At 28.4% G+C, this 13,328-nt stretch overlaps 1 protein-coding gene across 2 annotated transcripts in view; it reads left to right on the top strand.

Annotated features, from left to right (window-relative positions):
• Positions 1-216: 216 nt before the first annotated feature.
• The window catches only part of LOC112679255 (CTL-like protein 2), a 45,200-nt gene continuing 32,088 nt past the window's right edge, over positions 217-13,328 (top strand). Inside the window, exon 1 of one of the 2 annotated variants that reach the window (XM_025548980.1) lies at positions 217-301. The gene's annotated coding sequence lies outside the window, so the exon portion shown is untranslated. Of the gene's footprint in view, positions 302-9,748; positions 9,834-13,328 lie in introns of those variants that run through there. The other variant, XM_025548981.1, reaches the window with a different exon arrangement.

Consider the following 13,328-nt stretch of genomic DNA (forward strand, 5'->3'; position numbering starts at 1 on the left):
TCACCATTGGTTATGGTCGTCCGTCTTTGTCTCCCAGTCGCCGACGCCGTGCCACTACCACCTATACCCAGTCACAACGCACATGCACCGCTCTTGTTCGTTGCCGCGTGCGTTCGTAGTTTCGTACAGTGCCAGTCGATCGTTCGGTCGCGCTCGCGTTCATACCGTCCCGTACCGTGCGCCGTGCGTATTGTTCCAATACGTTATTGTTTTTCGCCCAACCGTTTCATCAGTTTTTTCCGTCTGATTTGTGATTGTGCTTCTAGGACCCGTATCCTGCTTACTGTCGCCATTACACAAGGTAGTTAATTCGTTATTCGATGTTCATTGTAGTTTAAGTATTTGATATACTGGTGAGAATACCAAACATTCTTTTACGTAGTACTTAGGTTCTTTAAATGACTAAAGTTTCCGTGTTTCTGTTCGTCTTAAAATTAACACTTTTTTTTTCCGTAGTTGAGCGAAAAGTTTACTCGTTCTACCTAAGGAATTTGTTCGTTTTTCGACTTTTATTATTAAAATAACCGATTGTTTTCTTTTGCATCTCAAATTACTTATAAATAACAGTGTATATAGTTAAAACGAGTAACGAAATTTATTTGTATACTATTGTTTATGAAATATGAAATACAAACTGTTTAAAAATTAAAAAATATTTAGTCTCACTGATTCAGAAAATAACATTGTTCTATATCTATTGTTTTCATTTTATAGGATAAAAAGAATTTCATAAATTTCAAATGAGAGTTTAACTAAGAGTTTTGACAAATATGTAAACATATTTATGACTCTACTATTATAATTGCATGTATTTTTACTGACCAACTGATCATTGCGATTAACGGAATTTTTTTTTTTACTTCTAACCTCTCTTGGGTTAATACCAATGTAATAGGTATGTATGTTTTACTTGATATGATAGTTTTTTTGCTCTTAAAAAGTTGAATTATTTCTTGTACGTTGTGATCATCATGTTTGTATATAATAGTAGATAAAAATTATTACTAGTTCAATGTCCAGAAACATTTTTTTCGACTTATTTCCATATGCTATTTTTAATCGAGATTTGGTCTGAATTCAGAAGTGTATTTATGGGGGGAGCTGAGTGGGCTGCAGCCCCTTTCCCAAAATTTTAAGAAAATCTAAAAATTATTTCCATGGTCTATGAAAGTTGTTGCAACAGTCTTAAATTACATAGTATTTAATTTAAATTCGTATATTTAATTTTTTAGCTTATCTTAGCGTAATATTGTTCATGAGCAACACTTTACCATAGGAGAACCAATATTAGGAATCTATTATAAATACTAATTTTAAATAGTCGATTACGATCGCCAAAAAGCACAGTCACGAGTTTTTCTGAAAATAATATTATCAATAAATAATATTTCGTGTACACTGTACAGTCTATCACAATAATTACGTTTGTGTTTATTTACTGTCTATAACGAACTGAGTTCACTTGCAAGAAAGTATTCTTAATTTATTTTTCTAATTATTTTTTATATTACAATATATTTCATATATTTATTATTCCTACATATAATAAATACATTTTAAAAATTATTACATATGATTTTAAATTTTTAAATAATAATCGACAAATTTATCATTCGAATTACGAAAGTAAGTCAATGAAATTTGATTTACTATTATTATATTATTAAATGAATACATTTAATATTTTATTTTAAAGTTATTAAATTTAGATAATTAGTACCAATGTTTATTAATTTTCTTACAAATTAGAATAAAATGCAACTCAATGAAACTTCCAATCCTGATGATCCGACTCCTATAGTTGAAAATGACTCCTCTCCCCCGACTAAAAATTTAAAACTGGTATGTAATTTAATATTTATACATTCTTATTTACATTTAGGCATAACCTAAGCCAATTAGCTGTTTTAGTTTTAGTCACTCTTAATTTATTGTTCTTGCATTTTACGTCACAATAATGGTGTTTTACTTATACTTTATGCTATTATCTAACTTTTATTTATTTTTTTATTTGAATGTATAAATGCTGAAAAATTTTAATAAAATGGTAATTCTTTTCTTTTGCTTAACATTTGCTTTAACTCAATAGTTGGTTATGTATGATAATATTGAAAAAAATCCAAATTCTTCCAATTATTTAGACATGTTATATGTATATTTATATACATTAAATATCATTTTTTTTTATTTTACTGTTTGAGGATGTTTATAAATTTTTATTCAGCCCCTTTTGAAATAAAATCCTGGATACGCGCTTATCTGAGCCTTGTTTTTAGCCGCAAAGACCATTAAAATTTTTTCTTCTTATTCTGTATACTGGTTGTAAAATAATCGTAATTTTGATATTAACTGCGTCGCGGATAAGCTTAGAATTGGTCAAATGGATTGAAGCGGACTTGCACTCGGATAGGTCACACTAACTGATTTGTCATACATTGGATAATGTCCAAATATTTCGTTACCGCACAACACGTACGATTTGACATGATATATTTTTTGATATTCAAAATTATTTACAAAATTTATTGATTCGCATGAAATGTATTATTACTTCATTTTGTCTGTTAATTACATATTATCATACTGTAGTCTTTTAAGAAACGCTGATATTAAAGGATGACAAAATCAATCGTATGTTTTTTCAATGTCCATTTGTAGTTTTCCACTGGAAAAAGATTTTACAATACTTATTTCCATTAAAAAAATTTTTTATTCATTTTTTTTCACGTCAATATTCCAGAAAGTAAATACAAACGATTTGTGCGATATCCATCACAATCAAATTATATGTTTCATGATTTTTTCTCGCTTATTTAAAATAAGATAACTGTTATCTCTTCTTGCCTAATTTATTATATTAAGCACAACACTTCCTTCGAAAATTAATTTTTTTTTCAACACAAATAATTGATAACATTTTATTTAATATTTTATTTTTTTTTAGCATTAAGTTTGTTTAGAAATCGTAATTCAAATGTTATTTACCATTAACTAGCGTTAATTTTATAACTTATAAAGATATACGTATATATTATTATCTCTTTTGAATAAACCTCATTAAGTTACATTTAAATAGTCATTGAATAATTTTTTTTTCACTCTTAACTATACATATTGATAAGTATACTCGTATTATACTGAGTTAAATAATAATTAGAATCGTTTGTTGTTAAGGTATAACATTTATAACTTTCAAAACGACTGTGCGCTGTATTGTAAATAATTTATTCAAAAATGTGTAATAAACTGTATGTAAAATTAACTATTATCCCCGAAATTTTGTGCGTTTTAATAATTAATGATTTTTATATACTTAAGTCAATATAAAAACCTAAAACGTCTTTTTTAGAAAATCTCAATAAAAAGTAAAAATGTAATAACATTATATAACGTCATTGTGCTTTTTTAAATTATTCATAGTTCAAATGCAATATTTTTGCGTATCTATAATTATAATCATTAGCCGATATTATTTATGTTATTAATATTAATTTCGGAAAATTATAAGCATATTTATATTTTAATATTATAAAGGTTCAAACAATTTATTTCATGGTGAATAAATAATAATTATAGATAACTATATTATAGATAATTATAGATATTATGTAGAATATCGATTTGACTAAGAATTATAAACTATGATGAAATTAAATTTACCATAACAATTAATAATAATTTCAAAAGAAAAGAAGTATAAAAAATCTTCTAATGATAAATATGCAAATGATACCCAGTAAACATCTCGAGTATGTTATTTATAAATTTCTTACTGCATATCATGTCTAAGAGTCTACATAAAATATTTGTTAAACGTTTTTATTTTTCTATATAAATTATTTCGTAAGCAAAACAAAAACTTAGGTACTCTAGATAATAAGTTATTGCGTTGTCGTTAATATTATATTATTGTACAACATATGACTTTCAATTTCAAGGACACTTATTATTATTATTATTTATTTATGGATATTTACGGATATTATTATTTATTATTATTTACGGATATTACATTCTAAATTGCCGATCTAGAAATGAAGAGATTTAATTTTGCGGTAACCTTTATATTGATAATCTCAATTTTGATGCTGACATGTCCATATTTTTAATTTTTTTCATTAATTTTTGTCTCACATTTTTAAATTTTTTTTTTTTGTCTTGAGTGTATGCATTATTTTATTCAAAATATTATTGAAATTGAAACCAAACTTTATTTGAATTTGAATAAAAGTATGTGATTTTAAACATATATTTTTTTTTAATGATTTTTATCGTATTATAAGTAGTTATGAGTAATTGTATATTTTAAAAATCTACAGCTAAGATAAGGAACAAAAGATTCTCTATGTTTTTATTTATTTTTTATTTTTTAGACTGATAAATATTAGATTCGACAATCTTACGTGTTACTCATTATTTCTATTATGGTACTTATCTTTGTCTAAAAGAAATTGAAATATTTTCATCTTGGCCTACACCGAATGTATGCGTTCGCACCACTTAACAAAGTAAAAATAATATAAACGAATGAAACCACAAACTTGTTTAAACCGATTAATCGTTTAATTGCTTGCATAGTAAAAACGAATGGGCGTATGTAATTTGCGCCACATTTAAAAAATTAATTTTGGTAATTTGTGCCATTTTTTAAAGTTGTAATTTGCGCTCCACAAAACTAAATAAAAGGGCATTAAGTAATCTGCGCCATCGTGTACCTACAAAAAATATAATTTGCGCCATTTGTCACCTTATTAAAATTATAATTTGCGTTGCTTTAAAATTACTAAATAATTTTTTTAAGGAGATTAAAATATTGTATTCTTAACCATTCCATTGGTCAATCAAGTTCACTTTAATAGAAAATTGCTTATTGCAATTCTTCCATTGCTTTTGGTAATGGTGGCACCATTTTTCTACCAGCGTTATACATATTTCGTCGAACTAATGATATATCATCGGTAGTAATGGTTGGTGAATTAGATAAATTTTCAGAAATTTCTGTTCATAATATCTTACTTAATATAGTATACAGATTTTTCATAGCTTTTCTCTTACATCCATTTGAATATATTTTTCTGTGTATACTTGGTTGATCATGCCCGTTATGTTCATTTACAATTTTAACTATTTGTACAATATTTTCTGAAGATGTGTGTGCAAGTTCTGACAGTACGAAGCCATCGAATTGAACAATTTTTAGATTCATGAAATTTTCGATACGTAACATTTTTAAATAATAATAAATCTTTGTCCCTAGTACTTTTAATAATTTCACCGATATTTGTATCCATTACTTTTATATAATTTTGAAATGTGAAATATGAACGCACACGCGATTAATATCGGACTAATTGTAAATATCAATATGCTGCTGTTCAATATTGGATACTATGATAATTATTGATAATTTTTATTATATTAGACGTACCACGTTATGTTAGACGTATTCGATTTCGCCTCTACTTATTATTATTATTAGAACACAACAATAATAAATCCGGCACGAATTGGTATTATCGCATTTCCGATGTGTTATCGGTAAATGTATTTACTGGTAAATTCCAATAATTAAAGTTGAAAGTGTAGCGCAGATTACATGTTCCATTTCGTTTTCTGTTGTGACGCAAATTATCAAAATTAACTTTTAGATGTGGCGCAAAATACATATTTAATTTTTATATTTTGACGTAAATTACATACGCGCTTAAATGTACCTATTGGTGGCGCAAATTACAAGTAATAAAATTGGCGCAAAATACCATCCCCCAAACGAACAGCAGTAGTAATCAATTATATTATATTAAATATACAACATAATATAATAAAATATAGTAAGCGTTTCCAGTGAATATTACGATTTGGGTGAATTTCAAGGGCTTATCATTCATAAGAAACTATTAGGAATTTTAAAACGCAAATGTAAAGATTTTTACGATGAATCTGCATTAAACCTTATTTTTCATTAGTTCGATCTCAAATATCGTATACATCGTATGTGAGTATGTCTCTTAAATTTGGCACACTGATAATAAAGGTCAACATTTGAGCTTTTGCGCAATCCTGAATTGTTTAAGATACTTATCCTTTAAATAGAAAAATTATATATATATAAATTTAAATTTATTATAAATTTAAGATTATTTTTTTAAATTATTGCATTATATGATTGATTGTAATGAACTTTTTAAACGAATTAATTTTAAGATAATTCAATAAATTCTAGAAAAAAGCATTAATTTTACTTACCACATATAAATAAAAAATATGTTATATTGTCCTGCAATTATCTGTAGGTAATACCAATGTTTGGAAAAAATGCCGTTCGTTATTTTCTTTTTCGTTTTACCTATTTGTTATTGGATATTCCTAGTTTATTTTACAATTCATAATATGTATATTAATTGTCACAACACTTCGTATATTTGTAAATTGGCACTTGATTTCCGTAATTAAGATTATTATTATAAATTATGTTTAATCGTATGTAAGTACCACTATATAACTCATCCACGTTTTTCAGCAGACTGTCATTTTTGTAGAAACATATGTGTATATTACATTCGGTGTTAGTAAAAGTGGTCCTGCAGAGAATTCGTGTCTCCTATTTGCGAGCGTTAAATTTTCCATCGTATATCCTGCAGGGAAATAATTCACTTTTTGTTTGTCACGTTTCTACGAAGAATTTAGTGTGCCAAACATTTCATACTTGTGTATGAACTATCTTATAATATAATAATTTGACTGATTTTTATGACTGACCCAGCTTTTCGATTTATATTTTATCGGATGTACTAATATATTATAATATCGTTTTTGTTTGAATAGTCACACCATAAAAATACTCACATTTGCGCAAAAAATTATGTTTTATGTGAATTGAAGTTATTTATAAACACATCATTTAAGTTTCGTGCTTTATAGATCGCAAGTCGGGTTGATTACCCTTTTTATAGGCCTTACAATTTTAGTGTTTTGTATAGAATGACTTATATACATATATAGGGTCACCCGGACATGCAACGACTTGGCAACCGACTTCGGCCTATCACCATTTTATTGTGTGTAATCAAGTGCTACTTACCGTTGAGGGGTGGGAAATTGTTTTGGAAAAATAAGAGAAAAAAAATAAGCTCATCGTATGAATATTTTAACTAAACTTAGCGATAGACTCACAGGTAGAGGGGTAAATGTATATGTATAAGGCATAGCTATTATATACAATAACATATAAGGGACTCACTGGAGGGTCGCTGGAACATTGATTTTTTACCCTTTCTTACGTTTTAAAGATATAACATACGACAATAATATATTAATTCGCTTATAATATTTGTTACATTTTATTTTTTAAGCCAGTGACAAGTATTGACATTTTTTTTGAAAGGTTGTATTATACTTTTGTATTAATTTTTGTACAAGTATACTAATTATCACCTGTGTCATCATATTTATTTCTAATGTATAAGTTACATCTTGGACACATTTGCATGATTATATTTCTGCGATCATCATAATTTCAAGGTTTTGTATATTTTAATGTTGAAAAGAAATTGTTCCTTTGTTTTATGTGCATATATATATACATATATTAACTATATTATATGTGTACTGCACATGTATTGAACATTGACAGTTATAGATAATGTAGTTTTATTTGTCAATCACCGCGAAACATATAGTATATACCGGCGCGTGACACACCATTATGAAATCGACAATGTATGATTAATGCTCCGTCGTCACCGTATTTATGTGGATTAAATTTTTCTTGAACTCAATAAATCGTCTTAAAAAAATTATATTTTCAATGCATTTATTTACTTTTTTTTAAAATAGCAGTTATTATCAAATACATCACATTTGATTTACTAACTATAAATTAATATAAAATAATTATTTTCTCTTTGAGTGATCATGAGTTTTAATGTATGTTTTTCAGCTTAGTTATTGAATTTTTATCAGACATAAGATTTGCATTTTTTCAATAAATAGGATTTTCTACTTTTACACATCACAGCTGCGATAATAATTATTCTTGTCTTAATTTTGTTATGCTGACATTTTAAATTTACTTAATCAATACGTATTAGGTAACTATTTTTATTTTTATTACGTAATTAGTTGTTGATGCGTTTTTAAACCACAAAAAAATTTAAGACTGCTTATCGTTGTTCATTTTAATAGAAATAGCATACTAAAAATGTTTACCCTCTAAAAAAAAAAAAAAAAAAATGCACAGATACCTTTAATAAGCTGAGACATTTTTTTTTGCGTCGCCTTGCCTCGTGCACGTTTATTCCATATCAATTCTTTTGGTACAAGTCATAGGTAAGGTTTGTGATCATTAATACACAACGAAGCATATTGAAAATGTGGATAATAGAGGTGCGTCTCGCTTCGTGCAAAGTTTGGACGAAATGACATAAGGCAAGCTCACGAGAGTATAAATAGAACATAATGTTCTACAAAGGTACCAATGTGTTTTTCGTAGTCTCATTCTGACGTTATGTTATAATATATATGTATATATATATATATATAAATCATAGGAAAATGTATTGAAGCGGGAAATTTAATTGTATGTACACTCTGTAACACTTAAATTAATGTGAGACTGTCGAAATCATAGAAAAAAAAATCATAATATACTATAAATAATAATAAACTAAACACCTTGTTTGCCATGTACCGTAGCAAGCGAGATTGTTAGTTTGGTATAAAACAACGCGACCGAAATATTTTACACGGATCGTCAAATAAACAATGTACACAGTGACAGCCGGCGCGCGCACATGTCTATTTATTGCGTTCATTTTTTTATGCTTTTACACAATTTTTTATAGAGAAAAATGAGAATTTATCGTGCCCATGGCTCGAATGTAATGCTGGTACTCTCGATTAGTGCAATATTCCATATACACGCATACACGTCGTTTTACCTAAAACAATTAGACATTTTTTCGGTTAATACGAGTAGTACTAAATCGTATACATTTATTGTGTAAATGTTAAACAATAACTAACAAGTCCATTAGTATATCTATAAATTAAGTTTTAGGTTCTTTCACCGGCATATATGATTTATTTAATCTATCGTGTTATTTGTGGTAATGCAGAACACGCTGTTCATTTGTACCAGAAACTTACTGTTCACAACGTATTCGTAGAATACGATAACGCATCAATGGTCGTGCGTGTGATTTTATAATGAAAAAAGTTTTGTTTTTAATAAAAGTACGTGTACAAATTGTTGCAGGAAATTCCGAGTAATATTGTACAGCAACGCAAAACTTACTATAATAACCGTCTGATGAACTAATCGCAAACACACTCAATCGCATCATATTTTAAATAACACGCGCATTGGTTAAGTTTTTTAGGTATATAAGATACAATAGGTACATTATATTCCTACGTTTTAATTTTTTTTTTTTTTATGAACGTATAGCGTGACCCCTCTCTACACATTAAAGTTTACGAAACCCAACTCGTGACAATGAGCAGTCTACGTTGATACATTGTATATCGGTGCATACGATTTTCAACTATATTATATTTTGTGCCTACTGCAGTGTATACGTTAAGAAACGAAAAAGCCGCTCACACTCCATATGGTCCATACCTTAATTATATATTTATCAAACACCTTTTGCGTATAAAATATATAGGTTATGTACGTATTCTGCGAACGATATTTCTTTAATTCATCTTAATAATACGGTCGTTACCGTTTGTTACAGAATACATCGCGAAACGGACGCTACAGTATTTTTTTACCACGTACTTGAAGATTCATGGTTGTTGTGTCATACCGTTCCTTTGTTCGAGTTTAGGTAAAATGTTCTATTCATCTAATATACTCCGTACCCACACGCACACGTATGCACATTTGTACACGAAAATAACGCTATGCCATAAACACATTTATTGAATTTTCATTGCACGGTGTAAATATATGGACGCAATGTATATGACGGCCGTTTCCTACTGTTTTGTATACTCGTGGTATTGTCACACGCCTGCGTTCAAGGATATAATAATATCATACCCGTTTCTAGTTATACGTACCAGTTGTACTTATGTATTATTGCTTGTAATAATAACCAAAACGGAAGACGAATCTGTGTTAAACCCAAGAACAGCGGTATGTATATATTACTTATTACATGTACCGTCGCGGTGTAAATATAACGACAGAACAAAACGCTTTTATCGAAGAGCACACCGAGTAGAGATTATTCAACCCGCCGCGGCGGTACACCGTCCCCACCGGCTTCTGTCACGCGCATACAACGACAGACTGTTGCGTGAAATCAGTTTCCTTGTTCCGGACGAGTCTATCACATATTATTATTATTATTGTTATTGTGCGCGGAGGGGTCCCTCGTAGGATGTTCAGGTGATTCGATCATTGGTTTTTCAGAGTTCTCTTTGTTTTCCCCCAAAACAAACCGTGTATTCTGACATGTATAATAACAATGTATAAGGCTGCAAGTTGAAAGGGGCCTCGATGTGTTTTATAATCATTGGCTAACAAATATCAAGTACTATTTTATAAATTAATCGTGGCTATAATACGCGATATGCAAATATACTATACATGTTTTAATTAATATTTATTAAAAATTACTAAATCTGAATAAAAAAATAAAATTGTTTTGGATGAAAGATCCTTACCGATAATAAAATCCCATCTATTTATAAAAGCCCATATATTATAACCATAATCCGGCCCTGATCGAACGGAATATGATGAGCTTTGAGTGTGTCAAAAACGTTATTGCCTCAGTGACGGGCGAGATGATTTCACAGGCACTGCGCTAAATGCAGGTTATTATACTCGTATATATATTCTCGATCCTAGTGAACTCTGAAAACGCAGAGTGATAAGGTGTTGGAGATTCCTGCGCCATTCTATGTACATATTATTTTCGACGAAATACTCTTAACTTATTTTTCAAACCTCTTTTCTTTGTTAATACGGATTGCAAACACCTTCTCGCCTCGTGAACGTATAAAATATTTTACCAATGATTTATCTTTCCGATGAGGTTATACTGTGAGTTTGCTCCCGTGAACCGTTATTTTTATTTTTCTGTCACTTTAATCATTTTTAATTTTTCTGTAATTCACGCTTTGTTATATCAAAAAAAAAAAAAAAATTCCAATAACTATCATACTATTATAATATTATGAAGTAACTGTTCTAAACAAATATGAACAGTGAATACTGAGTATAATGTATATGCACGATGCTCATACGTATGTTTGACAAATTGAAAAGGCCATTTTATTGATAATAAGCCAATATATACTAAAAATTAGTCATTATGCTACCGATTATAGGAATTGAAGTTGTTACATTGTCTATGTTCGGAGTTATGATATAAAAATAACATTACTGTAGTATTACGTAAGCTCGAGGAAACTCCATAGTTTTTTAAGTTCACAATGCCATGAATTCATTGTAAACTCTTGTAGCCCTCTAGCGAGCATAAATAACAGAAATTAATATCGATAAACACTAAAAAGATTGATGCTGAATTTTCATATGAATTTATTTTACATTTGGCGTATTACACGAGGAAAATCGAAAGTACTCGTAACCTGTCGTTATATTTTTCTATTGAGAAATTGACTTCGTATTATTCAAATATTTCGAATGTACCTAAAACGCGTGGTTATTTGATGATTGTGTAATAATTCATATAAGTTAGGTGTAGTCATATAGTGTGCCAGCTGTGCATATGTCCATAGTATTATCGTTTGACAACAAGCCCCACGCATCGTCAAGGCGTTAAGTGCTCTCACACGTTTAAGTTAGATCCATGTCGTAAATTATGAAAAAAAAAAAAATGTTCCTTTATTAATATAATTCCATAGCTTGTGTTGATGTAGTATTGTATTAATTATATACATAAAATGTCGACCTTTAGATTAGTTTTCATGTTCATTTTTTCGCGAGAAATATATTTATATCTAACAACCATGGATAAATAAAATGCTATATGATTTTATGACCTTTTTATATTTTTTTTAAGTATTTATTACGAAATATTATTTATATTTTTCTATTACTACCACTTCGAAGGCTTTAAAGTGTTTCCCGAGTAATTAGGTATAAAGGCCAATTTTCTTTGTTTCACGAACAATAATTATCAAAACGTTCACATTCTAAAATAATTTTAACTATAGTCAAACCGTATAGTATGTTTAAAATCCATGTTTAATAGAATATCTATATAAAACCAAACTATAGGTTAATAAAGTATCTGTAGAAATCTTGGTATGACTTAATGAACTGTTTTGTTGTATGATTATTATTATTATTATTGGTTACATTAACGAACTATCAACAAATAATCTGTCTTTTCATAAGATTATCACGTGATCATGCACCGATCGAATTCGTAGGATTTAGTTCATGTACAATATGTCACGAAATTCATTTTGATATTATATACATGTTACATAATAATAGGGTTCCTATACATAATATTTCAAAATTATTTTTCTCCGTTCGACGAATCTTTCAAAAAGAAAATTAATGGAATGAGCAAATGGAATTTTTTTTATTATAATTCAACACATTTACCATGAAGATTTGATAATAATTGTACAATGAATGTTGAAATCACACTGAAAATAGTTAAATCTTCGTGATACACAAAGGTTAACTTTTTTTTTCGGTTCACAGTTTTTATATACTCAAAATGTGAAAATGCGTCACATCTTAGCATGAGGGAAAATTAACAAAAATGTTAATTTTAATGGTTATTGTGAAAATGATCTATACTTGTGAAGTCATATAATATAATATATATATTATTATGTATAAATGAATAATTGTAATATATTTTAAAAAATAATAAAAAATAAAATATTTTAGTGTATCGATTTTATTGACTTTGTTGTTACCTGACAATTAATTTTTAATTCAAACCCGGTCGTAGGTACTTAACAAATATAATAATACTCCATGCTAAGCATTTATTTATGTATTTATATTTATAAACTATTTGTTTATTTATTTATATAGTAATATATTCGATAAAGAGCGTGTAAAAGACAAAAAAATGAAATATTTCTATTCTTTCTGGTTCTACTCTTTGATTCTATCGAATAAAAGAAAAATAGTCTTTGAGTTTACCGCCTTTAAAATCTCGTCGTTCTACGCTCACCTGCAACTTTACACACAACTAGCCATATAATCCGCTTCTTTAAAAATCCTTATATGGGTGAACATACATCCTGTGTGTGTGTGTGTGTGTGTGTGTGTGTGTGTGTGTGTGTGTGTGTGTGTGTGTGTGTGTGTGTGTGTGTGTGTG

Source organism: Sipha flava, unplaced genomic scaffold (assembly GCF_003268045.1).
Source record: "Sipha flava isolate LNK unplaced genomic scaffold, YSA_version1 133_pilon_pilon, whole genome shotgun sequence".
Classification (NCBI taxonomy): Eukaryota; Metazoa; Arthropoda; class Insecta; order Hemiptera; family Aphididae; genus Sipha; species Sipha flava.